The sequence below is a fragment of the Pinus tabuliformis genome, chromosome J (assembly GCF_031772625.1).
Source record: "Pinus tabuliformis cultivar Carrire ecotype Pingquan chromosome J, CPIR1, whole genome shotgun sequence".
Taxonomy (NCBI): domain Eukaryota; kingdom Viridiplantae; phylum Streptophyta; class Pinopsida; order Pinales; family Pinaceae; genus Pinus; species Pinus tabuliformis.
In genome coordinates, this window is record NC_142295.1 from 1,012,276,872 (window position 1) to 1,012,284,105 (window position 7,234).

Here is a 7,234-nt window from a genome sequence, read left to right on the forward strand (position 1 = left end):
TGTTTATGTGAGACCGAATGTCCATGAAGAGGATCGAGTGGCATATCTACAGAGGATGGAGATAGAGGATCCTGACAGATGGATTGAGCTTATTAGTGAGGGTAAGGCTTCAGGCTCTACTCCCTCTACATCTCCTTAGATGACATAGAATATGGGGCTCATTGTTAGCTGCTCATGGAAGTAAGTCCTTAAAACAGGTTGAGTAGGTATGACAAATGGTGTAGGAATGGTTTGGCATTATAATCATGACATGTTGCAAATGGGATGGAGTTTCCATGGACCTGAGCATGGGGGAGATTCTTGGAGAGTCCAGGATGTGGCAAAGTCTGAGAAAGACTGGTGTAGACATAAGGATGTGCATTCTTATGGTTTGAGTGTGACAGTTGGACTAATCACCCGACTAGTTCGAATCATGAGGACCGGAAGTGTGCAGAGAGATGTTGGCATTATGTTGGAGTATCTGACAATAGTTCACAGTATGGGACTTCACATGATGGAGACAATTTTTTTACGTATGTTGCAGGGATGGTGACAGTGTATGGACTGGTTGATATCATGGACCAAGGATGAGATGATTATCTTGATGAGATGATGATCTTGGTGGCAGGATGGTTACTGAGATGGCTTATTGTCGAGGACGACAATGACTTCAGGTGGAGGAGGATGTAAGGACCTGCGGTCCATGTGACAGGCAGGATGCACATCCAGTGCGAAGAGGCGAGCTACGGCTAAGGAAAACGAGCGAGCATGTGATAATGTACATGGAGGAGTCTTGGTTGGGTGAGTTTATATTGTGGGGATGAGTTGGTAAGTCACCTATGGGCCAACCTCATAGACTTGCAATGTGGGTGAAGGTTGGTCAGTGTCCCGTGTGATAGGCAGGTCGACCAACAAATTGAACGAGTTTGCAAGTAAGGAGGGCGTCGGATGAATGAGTTGGACGAGTAGACCGGGTGGCATGACTCGCCCACCCGCCATATATATAGATGGCGCAGTTGAAGAGCAAAGGCATTGAAGTTACAGCGATCAAAGCATTCGAACAAGTCAAGGGATGAGATCGAGGTGTGAAGGTGCAGGTCTGATCGTGGAGGAGCAGGTTTAAGGCACAGGTCGCATGGAGGCACATTTACCGGCCCGCTGGGCAGACTGCACGAACTACACAGGTTGAATGGTTTGGTTGACAGCACGGGTGGAGGGCCGCATGAAGGCGCGCCCGGCCGTCACTTGTGACACGGGTGGAGGGCCGCACGAAGGCGCTCCCCCCTGTCGGTTGGTAGCACGGGTGGAGGGTGCACGAAGGTGTTTGCCCATCAGTTAAGATCGCGGGTGGAGGGCTGCACGAAGGCGCCTGCCTGCCAGTCAGTCGTGTGCATAGGTGGAGGGCTACACGAAGGCACCCGCCCATCAGTTGGCGAACTTGGGTGGAGGGTGAATGATGGCGCCCGCCCGACAGTGCAAAGGCGAGATGGTGAACTCGGGTAGGGGTGAAACGAAGGCGCCCACCAGTGGTTGGAGTTTCATGTGAGGCTTCACGGAGGTGTTACTGGGTGGAAAAGCTGGCTAAGTGTGGAATGTAGGAGTGACCACCATGCAAGTATGCACGAGGTGGGCAGCTCATGGCAAGACACAAAGTCAGAAGTTTGGCTAAGTATAAAACTTGGGGTTTCCAAGGTATACTTGTATTTTATGAAAGATTGAAAATATATTGAATTCGGGTAAGACTCATATTCAAGGAGTTACCCCTCCCTTTATACTGTTGCAAATGTGTTGTATATTTATAATTACTGTGGATAATGAATGTGTATGGGTGTTGATTAGTATAAAGGCTAATAATAATACTTGGTGAAGAAAAATAAAACTAAGTATCAAATGTTAAGGCGTAGTCCACGAACATAAGTATTGGCGAAAAGAAAGTGTTTGGTAGTGTCGCACCTCGCTATAAGCGGTTGAAATACTACCGCAGGTGCAACGGCGTGACGCTGCTCATCCAAAGATGTTCTTAAGACAAGTTATAGTTCTCAGGTCCATCTTTTGAGGTGGAACATTTATCTGACACCCTAACCCTTGAGGTGAATGAGTTCTTTACTGAAATCAGGATTTCATACTATGAGAAGCAAGTGGTCATACATTGATACAATGGTATTTGGCCCAAAGTTGATGCTCTCCAAGATTGGTCCATCAAAATTGGACCCAAATTTTAGATTTTTTTATTCTACTCTAAAGTTTATTTTGTGGTAGTATTTAAGGATCTCAAAGATAGGAAAAGGGTTTTTCACCATAGGCCCTAGTTCTAGAGTCAAACTGGTCTTTCGATTCAACCTTGGTTCCTGAAGTTCAACACCTTCGACATGAAATATTTGGGTACTTTAGTATCGGTAAGACTCTCAAACTTACCCATGTAGTGGATTGGCCCAAATTTTCTCAAGAGCATCATAAACGTGATTGGACTTTTCATCAAAGTGGATAGCAAAAGAATGGATAATGGGTTCATTTCTTTTGTTTGTGTCAAATTAGATTAAATCAAACGATTACCAAACAAAATCACTCTTAAGCGAGCAGGGTAAGCTGTAAAGAATACATTTAAGCTTTAGATTACAAAAAAACTTCTTTTAAATGCAGAATTTCTCAACAGCCCAGACATCTTCATAACGCATTCCCTTCATAAAGGGGCTACCTGGTTCATAGGAGACGAGAAAGTCAAATATTGGGTGCAAGGACCAGAAGGGCCTATTATGCCAATCAACTGCTAGCTGGAAATTCTGCTAGAAATCTTGCCAAGGATTTAAGAAATGTATAAATTTGCTTCAAGCAGAGTGGGAGATTGAGATGAAGGATACTGGCATGTGTTCTTTATTTCATCTTTGCTGTCTATTTATGAAAGATTTCTAAATGTTATATGATTCAAATGGATATCAATAACTCCAACAATTATTCTCAATTTTTTTTTCAAAACCGGAAAAATTCGAATCGTAACATTATCACTCATCGATTTGCTTCTACATATTTTAACTATGCATGTTCACGTTTGTCCGAAACGCAGATCAGGAGTCTTGTACTCTCCATGGGATTTTAATGAAGCCACTGGGCTTATCGATTCAAAAAACGTTTCAGCCTTCATGATAGGCAGTGATAATGGTTCCTTAGCAAGTATTCACAGTCTTCCTTTTATTTTCCTTTTTTAATCCACAACGATTCAACTTATCACCAAAGGAAAAGCACAACATATATAAACAAAATATTATACCAGTAGTTTAATGTACATGATGACAGGACCAATAGCAATCTGTTAGAGAAAACAACAACCACCATATCAATATGCACTCATTGATGGCTTCACATGATACTCCATACCTCTATCTAGCAAAAATCATGGAGGTGTGGTCTTAACGCACAACCTTGTAATGCTTTATCGTAGAGCAAAAGCGTTTGGCTAGGGAATGCAAAGAGTCATTTGGCATCTATGATCAAGGAAGAATAGATCTCTGAATTTGCTTATGCTTGTGTTTAGTGACTGGCATTACATTCCTTGCTCTAGCTTGTTTGAATCATCTTCGGTCCACTGCAATACCACTGGTTCACAGCTTATGCATTCTCAACTCATTTAATATCACTGTGCTTAATGTGACCAATCCTAAATTGAAATTGGAATACATCTCCCACCCAGCAACGATTGAGTATGGCAGATTACTGTGACATTGACCACATTCTCATGGAGCAGGAACCGATGTCTGTAGTGTTTCGGGTCAGCACAAACGGAGCGGGCCTCTTAGATCCTGGATCTGAAAATAAGAATGTAGAAGCAGGTGCTAGGGTGGAGCTACCCTTCTGGTTGGCCCAGGATCTGTGCACTAGATAAGCCGTCTCAATCAATAATCTAACATTCTATAACCACAGGATTAGGAAGGAAATGCAAGCTGATCCTACTTGTTTCAACCTCAGAAGTTGATGCCCCTACTTCTACGAGCTAGGATGCAAACTTGCACCTTTAGTTTCAGATATAAGTCTTGGGTCCTTTCTTCTCTACACATTGCGTGGGTGTTTCAAAGACATTCTTTGCAAAGCTTATAGCATCGCTTTTTCTATGCCACCAAAAATTTTACAACTTCTGACAAGGGAAGAAAGCCAATTGTTTGATGCATCTTACACTTCAATGAAAGCTTTCAAGAAGTGGCGACTTGAGGGCCCAAGATTGGAGAAGGCATCTGCTTTGTTGGGTCTTATAACACGGGAATTGTTGTGTTGATGTAAATGTGGCAAGAAGGTTTCCTTAATCCAGGATCTGGATAACAATAATTATGACTTAACTAAAACATGTGTGGGTTGGAACAAAAATGTTCAAAAGGGGAACGAGAAACTAATCTTAGCTAGTGTAACGTGGGCATCAAGTGATCCAGGAAAATTGGCAGAGGGACAGATTCAGACCACCAGCAATTCCATTCCAGCAAGTCGAAAATGCAAGACCTCCTACAAAATCCATATAAACACTCTCCCAAGGTCATGAAGGAATTGGAAGTGGTGTGTAGAATCCTAACTTCCTATTGCTAGGATTACTGATTGCACATAATGAACATCCTTTAATAAAACATGACACACTTTCAAGCATACGAGAACAATGATAATAGCTTTGTAGATGTTCCACTGTCTTACTTACACCAAAACGACCAACGATAAGAGAAGTATGTGCCTCTCTTACAATGTTGACTCTTTCTCCCTGTAGAATATAAAGCTTTCCAAGATGGTACAACAAGTTATTATGCAAATGATAATCCAATTCCTCTACTTGGTTACCTTGACTCAAGCTTGCATAAACATCCTGAAAGTCATTGTCTAATGCATATTGCTCACTATAAATTTCATGCAAAATAGAATTATTATTGAGCAATTTAGTTGCACTGATAAGAGGCCTAGAAAGCATATGAACAACTTTATTTTAGATACCTTTCTTATACCTTATTACCAAGTGGAATTGTTGAAGAAAACCCATCCATCAAAACTACCTTGATTTCTGCAACTTAGAATGAGATTGTATTGCAATCGTTGATGATCAGTGTGAATGATTGTTTCCTTACACATGAAGTAGTGTTTCCACTTTTTCACACTTTGCACCAACGCATATAATTAATTGTCATATGTAGGATAATTAAACACTGTGCCATTGGAAGTTTTTGAATGAAAACACATAGGCTTATCATGTTGCATGAAGACTGCACCCATGGTGCAGTCACTAGTATCATTCTCGATTTCAAATGACTATCTCAAGTCTAGAAGTGCAAGTACTAGAGATGAACGAATATTTTCCTTCAATGCATCAAAGACCTTTTGTTGTTTTCCTCCCCACTGAAAAACCTTTTTCACACTAGTCAATTTATGGAAAGGAGCTACTATAGGAGAAAAGTTGGTAATGAATTTCCCCCAATATTGGGTTTCTCCCAAAAAACTTGTTACCTCGGTAACTATCTTGGTCCTTGGCTAATTCAAAATGAATGCAACCTTGGAGGGATCTATTTTCAACTCACCTCCCCCAACAATATGACACAGGTAAACTAAAGAAGCTTTTCCAAACTCACACTTTGATATCTTTAAATACAATTGTTGCTTCTTTAATACATCAAGTAATTTTCTCACATGCATGACATGTTCATCATGAGATTTATTAAAAATTAAGTTGTCATATTATTAGACTATAACAAACTCATCAATAAATGGCCTCAACACATCATTCATCACACACATGAAGGTAGCAGGAGCATTACATAAACCAAAAGGCATAATTAGCCATTCAAACAAACCTTGTTTTGTTTTGAATGTTATCTTCCAAATGTCTCTTTCAACAATTCTAATTTGATGGTAGTTGTCAAACACACACGTGGCAGAAAGAGTATGAAAGATAAAACATGCGAGTACATTTTTTATTAACAAATGATATACATTTATAATACATGTTTTGACTGATGGGTTCCACATCCCAAGGTCTCTTGGACCTCCTTAGTCTATTCCACTTCCACACTATCCCATACAGGCTTAGGTGTCTAACATTCCCCCCTTAATCTGAAGGGTTATGTATGAGTCCAAGAAGAGAGCTGTAATGTTGGGTGTGGAACCTGATTATCTTTTGTATTCAAAGGTATCGCCGCATTGGACCCCAGTTGGAAATGGGGCAGCAACGCCACCCGTAAAATATTTGTTGTAGGCGGGGTCTAGGGGGGGTGACTACTACCTTTAGCGAGCCCCCCCCCGCTAGCGCCCCCGAAGCTAAGAATAGATGTAAAATTGCCTTGCAAAAGTATAGTAATTTCTAGTCAATCTAGGTTGTTCATTAGGCGGATGATCTGACGGTAGAAGTTATGTTTAATTTAGGTTTTTTTGCCCTAGAAGGAAACCCCTCACTATATATGAGGGAATTGTATTGCATCTATGTAGATCTATATTCTGAGTGAGAAACAGAGAGGAGATTGAGAGCGAAGAGGGTGTTACAGTGGATCTGTTGTAGGTTGTATCTCCTCATTTAGTTGGATAATAGAAAGGAAGGACTGGCTGTTCAGGGTGGACGTAGCCCAAACTGGGTGAACCACGTATAACTGTGTCTCTTTGGTTTTATGTGCTTTCTATCTTTATATTTATGCAATATTCTATGCGTTCCATTGCTTTGTAATATATAATTTTTTAACATGTAATACAAAACGTGCAAAAAATGCATGGCAGCACTAGGTTGAATGTGATCTCTGAAATGTTGGTATAAAGGGTGGTGGTTTAAGGATGACCACCAACACTGGAATTCTTAGTGCAATTCCTAGAACTCTTCCAAAACTAGCACGAAGCTTAAGTCTTTTGCTAGAGGAAGTGCTCCTATTATTTTGAAGAGGGAAACCTTCAACCATGAAAGGGAGGTCTCACCCCTCATAAAAAGGAGAACTTCAACCTAAAAAGGGAAGTCTCAACTTGTGATAGTTTAAGGATGACCAACAACTCTGGAATGCTTAATGAAATTCCTGGAACTCTTCCAAAACTAGCAAGAAGATGGAGTCTTCTGCTAGAGGAAGTGTCCCCAATTCTATTCCTGGAACTCTTCCAAAACTGGCAAGAAGATGATGTCTTCTGCTAGAGGAAGTGTCCTAAATTCTTTGAAGAGGCATTACCAAATGAAGGCATGCTTAGGGATATCTTTGTCTCTGGCTACAACTCTAAAACTGGTGTGGTAGGTTGTGGCTCAGGCTCAATTGATATGACTTTGAAG

The 7,234-nt window shown here is 41.0% G+C and overlaps 1 pseudogene; it reads left to right on the forward strand.

The window, feature by feature from the left end:
* The first annotated feature begins 3,676 nt into the window (after positions 1-3,676).
* LOC149230291 (DNA replication complex GINS protein PSF3-like) lies at positions 3,677-4,243 on the forward strand (annotated as a pseudogene).
* Positions 4,244-7,234: the final 2,991 nt, after the last annotated feature.